The 19,167-nt window shown below is 43.2% G+C and overlaps 1 protein-coding gene across 1 annotated transcript in view; it reads right to left on the reverse strand.

The window, feature by feature from the left end:
• The window catches only part of JPH3 (junctophilin 3), a 234,027-nt gene that overhangs the window by 172,611 nt on the left and 42,249 nt on the right, over nucleotides 1-19,167 (reverse strand). The gene's annotated exons all lie outside the window — the stretch shown is intronic.

The raw sequence follows: 19,167 nt of genomic DNA on the forward strand, positions 1-19,167 counted from the left end.
CCATCCACAACATAAATATATCATTGATATATCTTCACCAACACTTCACATGTGAAAACCACCGAGATTGGCAACTGAAGGCACAAATGAGGCACCCATGGCCACCCCTCTTCTTTGAATTTAATATTTTCTGTCAAAAAATGATTGTTCATCATAGCAAGTGTGGTCAATGCAAGCATGAAGTCAGAAGGTACCATCTGAGGACATGGAACGGTCTCCAACACATTTTGTTGCTGCTGTTGCTGTGCAGTTCTTTTGTGGATTTCTCCTGAAGATGCAAATTGCGAAATGGGATATTCCTGTTGAGATACTGTGTGCAGGATTTGAGTGCTAAGAACAGGAATGGCCAGTTTTGTTAATATAAGTGCTGGGGGTTTTCCTGCATCTTTATAAACTTGAAAGAGAGAGTGTTACTATTTTTTCTGATCTGCCCAAGAGTGGTTTCAGACTGTTTCGCTACATTGAAATTGTTTGTTGAGTGGAGTTTTTTGACTTATGATTAAGTTGCACTTGCTATTTTTTAGCTTATGCTAAATTAGTTTTGTGCAGGATGTACTGAGGTCTTTCCTCCATAAGAACATAAGACCAATGGCCCATCGAGCCCAGTAGCTGTTCTCATGCTGGCCTATCCAGGTCACTAGTACCTGACCAAAACCCAAGGAGTAGCAATATTCCATGCTACCAATACAGGGCAAGCAGTGGTTTCCCCCATGTCCCTCTCAATAACAGACTATGGACTTTTCCTCTAGGAACTTGTCCAAACCTTTCTTAAAACCAGCTACACTATCTGCTCTTACCACATCCTCTGGCAACGCGTTCCAGAGCTTAACTATTCTCTGAGTGAAAAAAATTTCCTCCTATTGGTTTTAAAAGTATTTCCCTGTAACTTCGAGTGTCCCCCCTAGTCTTTGTAATTTTTAACAGAGTGAAAAAAATTGATCCACTTGTACCCGTTCTACTCCACTCAGGATTTTGTAGACTTCAATCCTATCTCCCCTCAGCCATCTCTTTTTCAAGCTGAAGAGCCCTAACCATTTTACTCTTTCCTCATACGAGAGGAGTTCCATCCCCTTTACCATCTTGGTCGCTTTTCTTTGAACCTTTTCTAGCACCACTATATCTTTCTTGAGATAAGGAGACCAGAATTGAACACAATACTCCAGATGAGGTCGCACCATGGAACGATACAGGGGCATTAGAACAATCTGAGTCTTGTTAACCATCCCTTTTTTTAAATAATTCCTAGCATCCTGTTTGCTTTTTTAGGCCACCGCCATACATTGGGCAGAAGGTTTCATCGTATTATCTACAATGATACCCAGATACTTATCTTGGGCGCTAATCCCCAAGGTTGACTCTAGCATTCGGTAACTGTGATTCAAGTTATTGTTACCAATGTGAATCACTTTGCATTTGTCCACATTAAATTTCATCTTCCAATTTCCTAAGGTCCTCCTGCAATTTTTCACAATCCGCATGCGTTTTAACAACTTTAAACTGTTTAGTGTCATCTGCAAATTTAATCACCTCATTCATCATTCCAATTTCCAGATCATTTATAAATAAGTTAAATAGTACCGGTCCTAGTACAGACCCCTGCAGCACTCCACTGTTTTCCCTCGTCCATTGACAAAAATTACCATTTAACCCTACCCTGTGTTTTCTATCCAATAACCAATTCCTAATCCACAACTGAACTTTGCCACCTATCCCATAACACTTTCATTTTCTCTGGAGCCTCTCATGAGGAATTTTATCTAAAGCTTTCTGAAAATCTAGATACATTATATCAACCGGCTCACCTTTATCCACATGTTTATTCACACCTTCAAAGAAGTCTAGCAAATTTGTGAGGCAAGATCTCCCTCAGCTGAATCCATGCTGACTCTGTCTCATTAAATCATGTTTGCCTACACGTTCCACAATTTTATTTTTTATAATTGTTTCTACCATTTTGCCCAGTACCGAAGTAAGGTTTACCGATCTGTAATTTCCCGGATTGCCACTTTTTGTGCTAAATTTGCAGCGTCAGTCTGTTCCCTCCCTGCGGAAGAGAGTAGAGTATTTGCTGTTTATATATTTTCTGATTTCACCTATCCCAACATTGAGTGGGTAAATGTAACATCAGGGCATGCCAGGGAGATAAAATTCCTTGATTACATCAAGGACTGCTTTATGGAGCAGCTGGTTCAGGAACTGCCAAGAGGTGAAGCAATTCTAGATCTAGTTCTTAGTGGAGCACATGAATTGATGGGGGCCATTTGACAATAGTGATCATAACATAATCAGATTTGATATAATCCTGGAATCTAATACAGCAGAACTGAACTTTCCTATCACAGATTCCATAAAAATTCTGGGAGTGACATAGACCGTAACCTCACCCTTGAAACTCACACTGACTTACTAGTCAGAAAAGGCTTCTCCGCCTTATGGAAACTAAGAACCATCAGAAAATACTTCGATGCAACCTCATTCCGTTTACTGGTGCAATCCTCCGTTCTGAGCTTACTTGACTACTGCAACATTATCTACCTGGGGTCCTTCAAAAAAAACCATTCAAAGACTCCGTATCATCCAAAATTCGGCAATCCGACTGATCTTTGGACTAAAAAAATGGGAACACATAACTCCCTACTACCAAAAACTCCACTGGCTACCCTTGGAAGCAAGAGTGCAGTTCAAGTTTGCCTGTCTCTGTTTCAAATCCATTCTTGGTTTGGCCCCCTTATACTTGGTTCCCATTTTACCTTAGACTGTCCATCCAGACCCACTCGCAGAACTTCAGCCATCCAACTCTAAAGGCCTGCCGTTACAAAAGATACCTGAACAGAACACTTGCCTTCCAAGCAGGTCATCTAAATGATTGGCTGAGCAATACTATCTCGTGCTTCTCATCCTACCTAAACTTCAGAAAATTATTAAAAACTAACCTATTTAACCAATTTGTAACCTAAGACCTCTTACCCGACCCTTGTCCTCCAAGATAGAACTTTCGTCAGCCGAAAGCCTGAAGTTATAATTCCGTTGTACAGGGCCATGGTGAGACCTCATCTGGAGTACTGTGTGCAATTCTGGAGGCCACATTACAGTAAATATGTGCGCAGAATTGAATCGGTTCAGCGGACGGCCACCAGGATGATCTCGGGGCTCAAGGGTCTCTCATACGAAGAGAGACTGAACAAATTGCAGCTCTACACTCTCGAGGAACGTAGGGAGAGGGGAGACATGATCGAAACATTTAAGTACCTCACGGGACGTGTTGAAGTGGAAGATGATATTTTCTTTCTCAAGGGACCCTTGGCCACAAGAGGGCACCTGCTCAAACTCAGGGGCGGAAAATTTCATGGCGACACCAGAAAGTATTTCTTCACAGAGAGAGTGGTTGATCATTGGAACAAGCTTCCAGTGCAGGTGATCGAGGCAGACAGCGTGCCAGACTTTAAGAATAAATGGGATACCCATGTGGGATCCCTACGAGGGTCAAGATAAGGAAATTGGGTCATTAGGGCATAGACAGGGGGTGGGTAAGCAGAGTGGGCAGACTTGATGGGATGTAGCCCTTTTCTGCCGTCATCTTCTATGTTTCTAAGATCTCTTTTGTCATACCTCTGCCTCCTGCTCACCGGCACACTCGACCCCTTATATTGCACCTGTTCCCTGCTTACATATATTAATTGTATCTGTATTCGCTGATTGTCCAGCCCTTCTTTGTTGTAAACTGCCTCGAACTATTACAGCTTTGGCGGTATATAATAAATAAAATTATTATTATTATTATTATAACATGAGGAGAATGGTAAAAAAGAAACTTAGAGGTGCAGCTGGAAAGGTAAAAAAAATCTGATATATATCAGGTGAGGATGTTATTTAAAAATACCATCCTAGAAACCCAGACTAGATATGTCCCATGTATTAAAAAAGGAGGAAAGAATATCAAACAGCAGCCAGTGTGGTTAATAAGTGATGTGAAGGAAGCTATTAGAACTAAAAGAGAATCCTTCAGAAAGTGGAAGAAGGATACGACTGAACTTGTAAACAAGGATGGCAAGTCAAATGCAAAGCGCCAATAAGGAAGGCGAAGAGAGACCTTGAAAAGAAGATTGCGCTGGAGCAAAATCACACAATAAAAGCTTATTTTTAGGTATATTAAAAGCAAGAAGCTGGGAAGAGAATCTGTTGGACCACTAGATAACCGAGGTATAAAAGAGGCTTTCGGGGAAAACGATATAGCGGAGAGATCAAATTAATTCTTCACTTCAGTCTTCACTGAGGAAGACTTGGGGAAGTTACTGGTGCCAGAAATGGTATTCAAGTCTGATGAATCAGAGAAAATCATGCAAATCTCTGTAACACTGGATGATGTATTGGGTGAATTTGACAAATTGAACAGTAGCAAATCACCTGGACCAGATTGTATACATCCCAGAGTGCTGATAGAATTGAAAAATGAACTTGCAGAGCTATTATTAATAACTAGTTGTTAAGCCCGTTACATTAACGGGTGCTAGAATATATGTGTGTCTGTCTGTCTGTGTTTCTTTATCTCTCTCTCTCCTTGGCCGCTGTCTGTGTCCTTCTGTCTCCCCCCCCCCCCCGAGCAAAGCTGTCTGCCTCCAGCACACCCCTCCCCCCCAAAGCAGCCCCCTTTCCCTCTCCCTAACTGTCTCTCCATGGCCCTCTTCTGTCTTCCCCCCCAGAGCAAAGCTGTTTGCCCTAAGCACACCCCTACCCCCAAAAGCAGCCCCCTTTCCCTCTCCCTAACTGTCTCTCCATGGCCCCTTTTGTCTTCCCCCAGTGCAAAACTGTCTGTCCCCAGCACACCTCCCCCCCAAAGCAGCCCCCTTTCCCTCTCCCTATCTCTCCATGGCCCCTTCTGTCTCCCCCCAGCACACCCCTCCCCCAAAGCAGCCCCCTTTCCCTCTCCCTGTCTCTCCATGGCCCCTTCTGTCTCCCCTCAGCACACCCCTCCCCCCAAAGCAGCCCCCTTTCCCTCTCCCTCTGGCCCTCTGTATTGATTCCCCTGCTTACCCTCCCTGCATCCCGGCATCTTCTGGCCTGCTCCAGGCCACGATCGTGGTGGCAGGCCCCAGCGAACCTCACAGGCTGCTCCCCAACCCGGAAGCACACTCCCTCCCGACGCGATCCCGTGCATCAGAGGTAACGTGCCACCGAGGTCGGAAAGCGGCCTGCGAGGCCCACCAAAGCCGGCCACGATCGCAGGCTGCCCCGAAGAGAAGGATCAGCAGCAGCGGTGAGCAAGGGCGGAAGGTGAGGTACTTGCTTCTGGTTGGTGAGGAGCTTGCTTCGGATTGGTGAGTGAGGAGGGGAGTGGCCAGAGTGATCCCTGGCCGCGTTCTAAAACGGCCAGGGATCACGATTTTTCAAGAGCGCATGCGCGCTCTAGGGTTTTATTATATAGGATTTTTCTTTAAAATCCATCATAGTACCAGAAGACTAGAGATGGGAACAACAAATTAGATAATTAAATTTGTTGATGACACAAAGTTGTTCAAGTTGTTAAATTGCAAGAGGATTGTGAAAAATTGCAAGATTTGTAGATTTTTTGTAAACCCTATAGTATCATTGGAGAAACGTGATATAGAATTTGATGTATGATTTAAAGAATCTTAAAATGTACTCTCTGCTGCATAGGTAACCAATGCAATTGTTATATGAGTCATTCTTGAGATCCCAGTAATCAATCTTTCAGCAGAGTTAACATCTGCAGTGCCCTCATTTTCACTTTAGTAACTCCCAAATAAAGAGAACTGCAATAATCCACCCTACTCAGGATTAATGCTTGCACCACACTACGCAAATCAAATGCTGGTAACATAGGTTTTAATCTGTATAACAATTGTAATTGCATATAACCCATCCGAATCGTTTTCAGTATTTGTTTTTCCATAGTCAAAGAGCTATTCAAACATACTCCCAATGCCGTCATCTCTTTTTTTACTAACAGTCTCTCACCCATCACTTCAACACTTTCTAACTCAAAGTTATCCCTTTGGCTTTTCACCACCATTACCTCTGTTTGTTTTGTTAACATTTAATTTCAGATCACGTTCAAACTCCTCTTGCCAACTTACCAAAACAAAAATGATGTTGTTTTGGAGATTGCAGGCGCAAGAAGACCCTGGGTTTTTACAGCTGTGGGACATCTTTCTGAGGAGGTTAGGTACTTAGGTGTTGTAATGTGGTGGACTCGAAATTAACCTTTCAAAGCCATATTCAAGCATCTTTAGGGTCATTTTGCAGTAAATGGTATTATCATGTTTGGACTATTGTAATCTTGTGCTTTTGGGTTTACCTTTGACCCTGTTGAGTGCATTACAGGTGGCTCAAAACTCAGTGGCTAGAACTTTTTTTCATTTGGACAGGACTGAACATGTCATAAAATATTATGTGAAGTTATTCTGGTTGAAGTTGGAAGACCGGATATACTTTAGACTTCTTGTGATGGTCTACTTGTGTTTGAACGATTTGGCTCCCGCAAGTTTGATGGGTATTATTCAAGCTTATGCATCTTTATCCAAGTTGTGTTCTGTCCATTGCGACTTGGTTGTGCCGTCGGTAAGGGAATTGAGATTGAATAGCTCACATGCAACTATGTTTTCCTGTAGGGGCACTCAGGAATGGAACCGGCTACCTTTGAACATTAGAAAGCAAAACAATCTCGAGGCGTTTAAGAAATGACCAAAGAGGCATTTATTTTGAAAGATGAAATATGGGCATTAACTGTATTGATGAGAGCACTGGTCGCTTATCTTGTTTGTTTCATATCTATGTGTATATATATTGTGAGCTGCCATGGGAAAGGCGGTTTATAAATAAAATCAAACAAACTTACAAGAGCATGTATTCTGCAGCTCCTAAGTATCTCTCACCTCTTATCTCTCACCATACTCCTCCCTGGAAACTTTGTTCATATGATAAGTCATTTCTAGAAGTACCCTTCGCCACGGCCAACTCCAGACTGTTCCGTCCATCCATCTTGCTATACCTTATGCCTAGAATAGACTTCCTGAGTTGGTATCCAGGCTAAAAACCCACCTTGTTACAGCTGCTTTTAACTCTTAACCCCTTATTCACCTGTTCAATACCCATGTAGTTTTAATCATTCCCTTGACAAATGTAATTCTATTTGTCTTTCTTGAATAGCAGGGACTATGTATGTCTAGCATCATCTAGGAGAGATGTGTGTACAAACATTTCAACTACTAACCCCCCAGTCTCCCCACATCCCCCATTAAATACTACATGTAATAGGTAATCAAATCTCTTTTTAATCTCTTCCACTACCTACCACTTTCCTCCCATTTAGCCCATACTGTGTCATCCCCCAACACTACATTAATCTGAGCAACAGCTGTCGAATCCCATCTAAACAACCACCATATTGATTTCAACAGTTACTGACATTACCTCTCTTACCCACAGAGCACCCCTGAGCCATCATCTCCCCTTTTCCCTCCTCCCTCAATCTCCAATTAAAATTGACAAAAACAATAAAACAACAAACTTCCTCCAGAAAATCCAACCTCAACCTTCATACACCCCCCGCCCCTGGTAAAAGCCTTCCAGAAGCCTCCAAATATATATGCAGCTATGTATAGCAAACAGGCACCATTATGATCTGGTCGATGAATTTAAAGGCATTGACCTATTATGGGTTAAATTTAATATAGAGATTCAATGCTAAACCTAATCCAGGTACTGCCATTGAATATCCAAGCTCATAGGCAGATGCCAGAAGTTAGCCTGGACATCATTTGCCAACATTTTACAGCCTTCAAAATCCTACTTATAAAAAGGCACAGATACACATAATGATACCTTCCAAGCTCTTTTTCCCCATCTCACTCTATTCCCCATAGTTGCAACAAATGGGAAAATCTCTACTGAATAAGACTTATGAAAGAAGTTTGTTACCCCCTTCTACAATTTTAGCTTGCCAGCCACCTAGGTATTTTCCTTTAACATCCATCTGTTGTTATTCTCTGACTTGTCTGTTTGGCCCAAATAAAGCTGAGCTGGCTGAAACTTCTTGATATTTCTTTTAACCTGCAGACCAGGGTTATCCAATGTCAGTCCTTGAGGGCCACAATCCAGTTGGGTTTTCAGGATTTCCCCACTGAATTCGCATGCACTGCATCCATTGTATGTAAATAAATGTCATGTATATTAATTTGGGAAATCCTAAGAACCCGACCTGGCAAGGGTCGCGGTTGGATACCCCTGCTGTAGAGTATGCCATCAGAGCAGAGCATATTCATGCTTGAAAACACATCTACAAAGTCAAACAGCTTCTTTCAACCTGTGTTGTAGCTGGAAAATCTCTGCACACTGACAGCAACAAGATTAAACGCTAAGTTTCAGACAATGAAAGTGTTATCTGAAGTCAATAATGAACTGTAGGGTGTTGTTATCCTCTTGACATGGCTTTACCTAGAGCCCGAGCCATTAGCTAAACTGTAAATGCAGATAAATCTACAACACGACATGAGAAAGTGATTTATTACCTGCACAAACACAAAACTACAGTTACACAAACTGCATCTGGATGGTGCCATTCACTAATGGACAAATATCTCATACTAGGAAGAGCTGATTAACCTAATACTCTTACTATGCAAAGTTCTAAATTTACCACCATCTGTCTATAGCAGAGATTCTTAACCAGCAGTGCGGGGAGAGGTCAAACGGAGTGCAGAGAAGGATCTTGAAATCTGAGGAAATTTAAAAAAAAACTTTCCAGACAGCATGAAGTCAGTTATTAAGAGAGTTACTGGTAGTGTAACTGTAATTTAGCTAGCAGTGTTAGCGGCCAACAGTGCCATATATTTGTTTAATATTTATTTATTAAAAATTTGCTTTATCGCCAATCATGGGATGGGACGAGAATGATATAAGAAACCATAGTTTTGGATTTTAACACTGCACGTTATCACTTTAATTTGGTCTCCGATGAGGTTTAACAAAGACAAGCTTATCCACGCAAAGCCTCCCTACTCAGATAAGTACAAATCTAGCGTTATAATTAGTTAAAGAACAATGAGGGAGGGCGGGGACAGGTGGTTGCAATGATGGTCCCCTTGTTAAACCCATTGTAGTGACTACACTATTTATTGCAGCTTCAGGGTGTCCTGCCAACTCAGCTGATCAGGGATTCCCCTGCTGCAATCAGCTGAACTGGCAGGGAGATCCCTATTTCCTCTCCCCCTCCAGCACCCTCCAGCCAAGCCTTACAACCCACACACACCCCCAACACTCCCAGTCCCCCTCCTGACACCCCACACACAAAACAAACACCCCTCCGACATCCTCCCATACCTTTGGATGAAACATCGGTAGGGGCGATGCCCACTCCTTCCTACTGATAAGCCGCCTCTTCAAAATTGTGGTCTTTCCCCACCCCCTAGTGCAGCTTGAGATGCACTGGGAGGGGCCTAAGGCTCTAAGCCAATCAGGGCCTTAGTCCCTTCCCAGTGCATTTCAAGATGTCTCTCTCTAGGTCTGTGTCCACACAGTCTTCAACATCGAGCGCTCTAAGCACTAACAAACTGAGACTGAATCATCTATGAAGCGTGCCTTGAAGTCACAATCACTACAACACTCGATGCAGCCATGTCCACGGTACCTTTGCAAGTATCAGTACAAGCGCCATCAATACATGTTCAATTCAGAGAACTGTTGCAGAAGGAACCAGCTGGGCTATGCTTCCTGCCTCAACATTCCAAGCCTCTGCTCAGTCCAAGCATCAAGCATCGACATCACTGATGCACAATGTTGATGAATGTCATGGGAAAACAGTATCCCGAGAAGATACCGAGTGGGAAAAATGCTGGGAAGACACAAATGGCAAACGACAGGAGCTGAAAAAACATGAGAGACAAGAGGACAGGAGGATCGTACTACAAGGGAAAGTTAAAATGGAGCTGGATGAAGGGAAGGAACAAGAGGAGGACAATAGGAACATACCACAAGGGGATGACAAAAGAGACAATAATCTACCACAAGAAGAAGACAATAGAGACAAAAATCAGGAGTTGGCAGGTGAGGAATGGGACAAGAAGAAGAATGAAACGCAAGAGAAAATAGCAAGGAAGAGAAAATACCAGGACTTAAATTACATGTACACTAATGCAAGGAGCCTAAAGGACAAAATGGGGGAATTAGAAGTCATGGCCAAAATTGAGAGCCTAGACATCATAGGGATCACGGAAACATGTTGGAATGAGCAAAACAAATGGGACATAGTACTGCCAGGGTACAAGCTCTACCAAAGAGACAGGACACACCAGAAAGGAGGAGGAATAGTACTATACATAAAGGACACCATTCACTCGATCAGTGTGGACGCAGCAGTGACAAATGACCAACTGGAATCACTGTGGATTAAAATACCAGGAAGAAATGGATCCGAGACTAAGATGGGACTGTATTACTGTCCACCTAGGCAAACTGAAGCAAATGATACAGATATGCAAGCTGAGTTGAGGCGGGAATGCAAGAACGCTAACACCATAATCATGGGAGATTTCAACTATCTCGGGATAGACTGGAGTCTTGGAAATTCAAAATGCACAAAGGAAACGGAGTTCCTGGAGGCTGTACAGGACTGCTTCATGGAACAACTTGTCAAGGAACCAATGAGAGGGTCAGCGATTCTGGATCTAATCCTCAATAGGCTGAAAGGACCTGCAAAGGGAGTGGAAGTAGTGGGACCGTTAGGAAACAGCGACCACAACATGATCCAGTTCAAAGTGGAAGTAGGATTACCAAAGGGAAAGAGAACCAATGCAACAACGTTTAACTTCAAGAAAGGGAACTATGATTCCATGAGACAAATGGTGAGAAAGAAACTCAGAAACAGCTCCATGAAAGCACAGACTGTGGAGCAAGCATGGTCCTTATTCAAAGACATGGTAAACGAGGCGCAAAACCAGTATATACCCAGATTTAGAAAAGGAGGCAAGAAGAATCAAACAAAAGACCCCGCATGTAAAGAAAGTGGTAGGAGACAAGAAAAAAACATTTTGGAAATGGAAAAAGGACAAAATCGAAGAAAATTGGAAAGAGCACAGGAGGCAACAAAGAGAATGTCACCGAGTGGTCAGAATAGCAAAGAAAGAATACGAAGAGAGACTAGCCAGGGAAGCACAAAATTTTAAACCATTCTTCCGATATGTGAAAGGAAAGCAGCCGGCGAGGGAGGAGGTGGGACCTCTGGATGAGGGAGACAGGAAGGGAGTGGTGAAGGAAGAAAAAGATGTGGCTGACAGACTAAACACATTCTTCTCGTCGGTCTTTACAAAAGAAGACACATCCAACGTGCCGGAACCGGAAAAATTCTTCAAGGGGGAACAAGAGGGAAAATTATCACGCGTATTCAAGCAGATAGATAGATTGAAAACCAACAAATCTCCAGGCCCAGACGAAATCCACCCGAGAATACTGAAAGAGCTCAGAGACGAAACAGCGGAGTTGCTGCGGCAGATTTGTAATCTATCCTTGAGAACAGGGGAAATACCGGAGGACTGGAGGATAGCGAATGTTACACCTATCTTCAAAAAAGGATCGAGAGGCGACCCGGGGAACTTAACCTCAGTTCAGGGAAAGATGGCCGAATCATTGGTCAAGGAAAGTATCAATGAGCATATAGAGAAAAATAATCTGATGAGAACAAGCCAGCATGGTTTCTGTAAAGGAAGATCATGCCAAATGAACCTACTGCATTTCTTTGAGGGGATACGCAAACAATTGGACAAAGGTAACCCCAAAGACATCGTATATCTGGATTTCCAAAAAGCCTTTGACAAGGTACCCCATGAGCACCTACTAAAGAAACTGTGGAGCCACGGGGGTGGAAGGGGACGTGCACAGATGGATCAAGAATTGGTTGGCGGACAGGAAGCAGAGGGTAGGAGTAAAGGGACACTACTCTGACTGGAAAGGGGTCACGAGTGGTGTCCCACAGGGGTCAGTGCTGGGACCGCTGTTGTTCAATATATTCATTAATGACCTGGAAACAGGGACGAAGTGCGAAGTCATAAAATTTGCAGACGACACAAAACTCTCCAGTAGGGTCAGAACTGTTGAGGAATGCAAAGAACTACAAAGAGACCTGAACAAACTGAATGAATGGGCAAATAAATGGCAGATGAGCTTCAATGTAGAGAAATGTAAAGTCTTGCACATAGGGAAGGGGAACCCGATGTACAGCTACACGATGGGAGGGAGGGCACTGGGGGAAGGCAACCTCAAAGAAAGCGAACAGAATGTTGGGCATTATCAAAAAAGGTACCACTACCAGAACGAAGGAAGTGATCCTGCTGCTGTATCAAGTGATGGTGCGACCGCATCTGGAGTACTGCGTCCTGTACTGGTCGCCGTACCTTAAGAAGGATATGGCGATACTCGAGAAGGTCCAGAGAAGAGCAACGAGGATGATAAAGGGCATTGAAAACCTCTTATATGCTGAACGGCTGGAGAAGCTGGGGCTCTTTACCCTGGAAAAGCGGAGACTTAGAGGGGACATGATAGAGACTTATAAAATCATGAAAGGCATAGAGAAGGTGGAGAGAGACAGATTCTTCAGATTAGCGGGGACATCAAAAACAAGAGGACATTCAGAAAAATTGAAAGGAGACTGATTCAAAACGAATGCTAGGAAGTTCTTCTTCACTCAGAGAGTGGTGGACACCTGGAATGCACTTCCAGGGGAGGTGATAGGACAGAGTAAAATATTGGGTTTCAAAAAGGGATTGGATGACTTCCTGAAGGAAAAGGGGATTGCAGGGTATAGATAGAGGGCTATAATACGGGATATTAAATGAATAGGCAATAAACGTCTTGGGTAAAGGAGCACTTACAGGTCATGGACCTGGGGGGCCGCCGTGGGAGCGGACTGCTGGGCACGATGGACCCTTGGTCTGACCCAGCAGAGGCAATGCTTATGTTCTTATGTTCTTTACAAAATTGGTGCACATCAGATGCATCCAACCTCGATGCATGATATTGAAACACATCATTATTGTCCATTGATGAATGAAGATGAGGCACATCACTGCTGTCCATCAGTGCACAATGCCGAAGTACATAACCGGTGGCCACCGATGCATGATACAGACACATATCATGTGCGTCATTGACAAATTACATTGGCTCATATCATAGGCGTCCATTATCTCTGGTAAGATAAGTATCCACATTGAGGAAACAAATCAACTGTGAGTCTCTTCTGTGTGGCTATCTTCAACCAGTCTATCCAGGGGCCTGCTATTCCAAGTACCATCGCATCAAAAGATATTGACAACCATGCTTCCATGTTTGGATGGGGAGCCCATTTCAATGGTCTCCATACCCAAGGCTCATGGTCTCCTCACAAGAGAGCTCTCCATATTAATCTCCTTGAGCTTCAAGCAATTTGAAATGATTTGTGCACATTCCAGAATCATTTCATCGACCGTGTAGTTCTCATCCACATGGGCAACCAAGCAGCCATGTACTACGTGACCAAATAGGGTGGGTTTTGGCCAGCTACTAGTGACCTGGATTGGCCACCGTGAGACCGGGCTACTGGGTTTGATGGACCATTGGTCTGACCCAGCAAAACTATTCTTATGTTACCGACCAAACTCTGGTGCGGTTTCTTGCTAAGATGTTGGAGAAGTTGGTCTTGATACAGTTGGAAGAATAATAGAAACTCAGCAATTTGGTTTCAGAAAAGCTCATATTGTTGAATCATTGTTGACTTCAGTTGTTGAGATCCTAAGGCAGGGATTGGATCGTCATGAATCTTATTGTGTCGGGTTGCTGGCTGTTTCTGGTGCGTTCAACACTGTTAATCTTGAGCTTCTGCTGTTGAAATTATAAAAGCTCAGAATTGGCGGTGCGGTCTTATTTTGGTTCTCTTCATATCTTTTGGGATGTTCATTTAACATTTGAAAGGGGTATTCGGTTTCTGATAAAAAGGTAGTGGTGAGGGGTGTGCCCCAGGATTTGGCCTTATCAGTCTTACTATTTAACATCTATATTACATTACATTACATTACATTAGTGATTTCTATTCCGCTTGTGCCTTGCGGTTCTAAGCGGATTACATTAGAAGATGGCTGGTCATTTCCAGGCGATGACAATACAATTATTTGTATAACTTTACAAACTTTGCATACCTAACTTTAAATAACTTTTCGTACATAACTTTACATAACTTTACGTGGAGTTACTTTGCGTTACTTTACATTATCCTTACCGTGCTTGCATAACTTGCATTAAGTTTACATAATTTATCTTACATAATTGGATCGTCATGAATCTTATTGTGTTGGGTCGCTGGCTGTTTCTGGTGCGTTCAACACTGTTAATCTTGAGCTTCTGCTGTTGAAATTATAAAAGCTCAGAATTGGCGGTGCGGTCTTATTTTGGTTCTCTTCATATCTTTTGGGATGTTCATTTAGCATTTGAAAGGGGTATTCGGTTTCTGATAAAAAGGTAGTGGTGAGGGGTGTGCCCCAGGGTTTGGCCTTATCAGTCTTACTATTTAACATCTATATGGCTACAATGGGAAAAATTTCCGTTCCCTGGGGGTTGAGTATGCAGATAACATTCTGGTTTTTTTCCCGATGAAAATAATCACAAACTAACTAAACTAAACTAAACTAAACCTTAGGTTTGTATACCGCGCCATCTCCACAAGCGTAGAGCTCGGCACGGTTTACAGAGTTAGGATAGAAAGGAACTCCAATGAAGGGTTATAGGAAAGGAACAAGAAGAAAGAGAGGACAAGGGTCCCAGAGAGCAGGAGGTGTTAGATTTTTGAAAAGAGCCAAGTTTTCAGGTGTTTGCGGAAGAATTGGAGGGAGTTTTAATTTCTGAGTGGGGATGTGAGGTTGTTCCAGAGTTCTGTGGTTCTAAAGGGGAGGGATGTTCCTAGTTTTCCTGCGCGGGATATACCTTTTGTAGAAGGGAATGATAGTTTCAGTTTTTGGGAAGATCTGGTGGAGTTAGGCTTAGAGGAGTTCCAAAGGAGTGGAATAACGGGAGGAAGGATGCCGTGTAGAATCTTGAAGGCTAAGCAGGCACATTTAAAGAGGACTCTGGAGTGTACTGGAAGCCAGTGGAGCTTGGACAGGAGTGGAGAGACGTGGTCGAACTTGCCTTTTGCGAAAATAAGCTTAGCCGCGGCGTTCTGAATTGGATTTGAACACATTTATGACCGAGATACAATTGGATGATGAGCATGGTTTGCAGTTGAATGTGGAGAAAACAGAGATCATGGTTGTGAGTAATGAATGTGATGACACTCTGCCAGTTTCATTTAGGGTCTTGGATTCCCATTTGATGGTTAGGAAAGAACTGAGTGTTGTGTGTTACCCTGGCTTCCGCCCTCTCGATTGGGAGGCAGATTGTTAAGGTCAGATTGAACTTGACTTTCTTAGAAATCAGACTCCATAGATGACCCTTGAGGGGAGGAATGCTGGCCTAGTGCCTAACCCTCAGTAAGCCTGATTCTGAGGTTGTAGAGACTCAGCATTAAAGACAGTTTTAACAGCATCCTGTGAACTACATATATAATTTGCATATATTTGCTTGAGGAGAGAGCTGTTGACTAAAAGGCTTCTTTGGATTTGTTAAGGACCTTTTTGAGACTTTGGGGAGTAGTAAGTGAGAAAGAGGCCTGGAAAACTCTTAAAGTCAGGCCAAGTGCGCTATATTTCATGGGCATGTGAATCCTCTCCCTCTAACTGAAAAGTGTTCCTTGAGGAGAGACCTCTGGCTGGTTTAATAATAATAATAATAATAACAGTTTATATACCACAGGACTGTGAAGTTCTAGGCGGTTTATATAAGATTAAAAGATGGTACAAATTGATTGAACTTAACAGAGGTGAAAGAAAGAGAACCTTTATTGAGGAGAAAGAATTGTATGGGTCAGTTGTCTAGATACTTCAGGAACAGATATGTTTTTAGGCGCTTCCTGAATTCCTCATAAGTAGTGGGCGAGAGCAATTGTTCTAGATCTTTACCCCAGCCTCTTAGTTTGAGACTGAACTCTGAGGATATTTTTTAGAGATCAAACTCCACTGGTAACACTTGAGGTTAATGCCCACCCCAAGGAGGAGATTTTATGGCTCCTCAGCCAACCAGGAACAGGGCATTGATTTTTTAAGGATTTTTTGGTCCTTTCTATTTTCTTCTAGGTGTAAGTATCTGGATTTTCAGAAGGCGTTTGATAAGGTCCCACATGAATGACTACTTCAAAAAATTGCCAACCATGGGATTGAGGGTGAAATACACTCGTAGATCAAAAACTAGTAGAAAACAGAGAATGGGGGTAAATGGACAATACTCAGACTGGAAAAGCGTCACCAGTGGAGTGCCTCAGGGTTCGGTGCTTGGGCCTGTGCTCTTCAACATATTTATAAACAACCTGGAAATTGGAACGACGAGCAAGATGATTAAATTTGCAGATGATACGAAGTTATTCAGAGTAGTGAAGATGCAGGACGATTGTGAAGACCTGCAACAGGACATAAACACGCTCAAGAAATGGGCCGCGACATGGCAAATGAAGTTTAACATGGACAAGTGTAAGGTGATGTATGTTGGTAACAAAAATCTTGTATACAAATACAGGATGTCTGGTGCAGTACTCGGAAAGACACTCCCCCCCCCCAAGGAAAGAGACTAGGGAGTACTGGTTGACAAGTCGATGAAGCCGTCCGCGCAATGTGCGGTGGCGGCGAAAAGGGCGAACAGAATGCTTGAAATGATTAAGAAGGGGATCATGAACAGATCAGAGAATGTTATCACGCTGCTGTACCGGACCATGGTGCGACCCCACCTGGAATACTGTGTCCAGCACTGGTCACCGTACTTGAAGAAGGACACGGTACTACTCGAAAGGGTCCAGAGAAGAGCGACTAAAATGGTTAAGGGGCTGGAGGAGTTGTTGTACAGCGAGAGATTAGAGAAACTGGGCCTCTTCTCCCTTGAAAAGAGGAGACTGAGAAGGGACATGATTGAAAAGTTCAAGATAATGAAGGGAATAGACTTAGTAGATAAAGAAAGGGTTTTAACCCTCTCCAAGTTAGGGAGAACAAGAGGGCACTCTCTAAAGTTAAAAGGGGATAGATTCCGTACAAACATAAGGAAGTTCTTTTTCACCCAGAGAGTGGTGGAAACCTGGAACGCTCTTCCAGAGTCTGTTATAGGGGAAAACACCCTACAGGGATTCAAGACAAAGTTAGACAAGTTCCTGCTGAACTGGAGAGCACGCAGGTAAGGCTGGTCTCGGTTGGGGCACTGGTCTTTGACCTAGGGACCACTGCGGGAGGAGACTGCTGGGCACGATGGACCACTGGTCTGACCCAGCAGTGGCAATTCTTATGTTCTTAACCATATTATGACTGGGAAAGATTGTGTCACCAAAGCTGCTGCTCAGGTTAGAGCTTCTGTCTTTGTGCAGACAGAAAATGTTACCCAGGCAGAAGGACTGGTTCTGTGTGCAAGCTGTCTTCAGCTTGAATCCCTCATGAAGGAAGTAAAGGAACCGAGAGGGGAGGTCGCAATACTGAGAAGCATCCGTGAGAATGAGAGGTACATCGATGAAATGGTACTTGAGGCATCAAATATTTCCAGCAGTGGGGAAGAAGAGGCTGTGCTCAGATTATGGAACACTGCAAGATTGGTACTGTGACTCCACCCACCCTTGAACTGAAGAAGTGTGAGGAGTGTGTGGCGCAGTGGTTGGATCTACAGCCTCAGCACCCTGGGGTTGTGGGTTCAAACCCCGCGCTGCTCCTTGTGACCCTGGGCAAGTCACTTAATCCTCCATAGCCCCAGGTACGTTAGATAGATTGTGAGCCTACCGGGACAGAGAGGGAAAATGCTTGAGTACCTGATTGTAAAAACCGCTTAGATAACCTTGATAGGCGGTATATAAAATCCTAATAAACTTAAACTTAAGAACTGGCATGCTGCCCTAGAAGCCACGCCGGTTCCTTGTTCTTTTTCCTTTTGCAAATCTTGTTGATACGCGGTATATATAGATTTTGCACCTCTGTGACTGAGTCCTTAAAAAAGGACCATTCTTGCTCTAGCGTATTTACATTGCTTAACACATTTCAATTAAAACCTGTTTCATATTGTGTTAGCAACAGTTGAGGATTTTGCCATTACTATTGTTATTAGTAACACACAGTTTAGTCACAGACAATGCTGCAAATATATCCAAGATGAGAAGAAATTTAGAAGAACAAGAAGAAAATACCAAGCTAATGACATATGGTTACAGTGCTCATTTGCTGTACCTCCTAAACAAAAACTTCAGTTTCCCAGAAATAAAAACGAATGCTGAAATTGCTAAATAATTCCATAACAATCATTTTGCAGCAGCAGCAGCAGCTCTGAAAAGAATGGGTGGAACCAAGCTAATGCTCCCACAAGCCATAAGCTGATGGGGAATCCCCTCTGATCAGCTGAGTAGGCGGGGCTCCCCGAAGCCGTAGTCCATGAGAATCTTAGGCCCCTCCCAGTGTATCCCAGGATGCACCAAGAAGGGGGCTGAAGGCCTTACATTACTCCTGAACCTATCACCTCTTAACTTCATCCTATGCTAGGATGCATAGGAAGAGGTATGACCAGTAGGAAAAAGGAGATATTGATGCCTCGGTATGAGACTCTGGTGAGACTTCATTTAGAATATTGTGTACAATTCTAGAGGCAGCACCTTCAAAAAGATATACAAAGGATGGAGTCGGTCCAGAGGAAGGCTACTTAAATGGTGCATGATCTTCATTATATGGCAAAGATCTCAATATGTACTGTATACTTTGGAGGATAGTGATCAGTGGAGATCGCTCTGAGGAAAGGGATGTTACCAGTGGTGTGTCCTCAAGGTTCTGTCCTTGGGCCTGTTCTTTTTAACATTTTTATAAACGATTTTGCTGAAGGTTTGATGGGTAAGACTTGCCTCTTTGCGGATGACACCAAAATCAACAATAAAGTAGACACGCAGGATGGTGTGAATAACATGAAGAAAGACCTGGCGAAATTTAAAGAATGGTCTGAAATTTGGCAGCTAAAATTTAATGCTAAGAAATGCAAGGTCATGCATATGTGCTGCAAAAACCCGAGGGAACGGTACAGATTAGG

This window comes from Geotrypetes seraphini, chromosome 4 (assembly GCF_902459505.1).
Source record: "Geotrypetes seraphini chromosome 4, aGeoSer1.1, whole genome shotgun sequence".
NCBI lineage: Eukaryota > Metazoa > Chordata > Amphibia > Gymnophiona > Dermophiidae > Geotrypetes > Geotrypetes seraphini.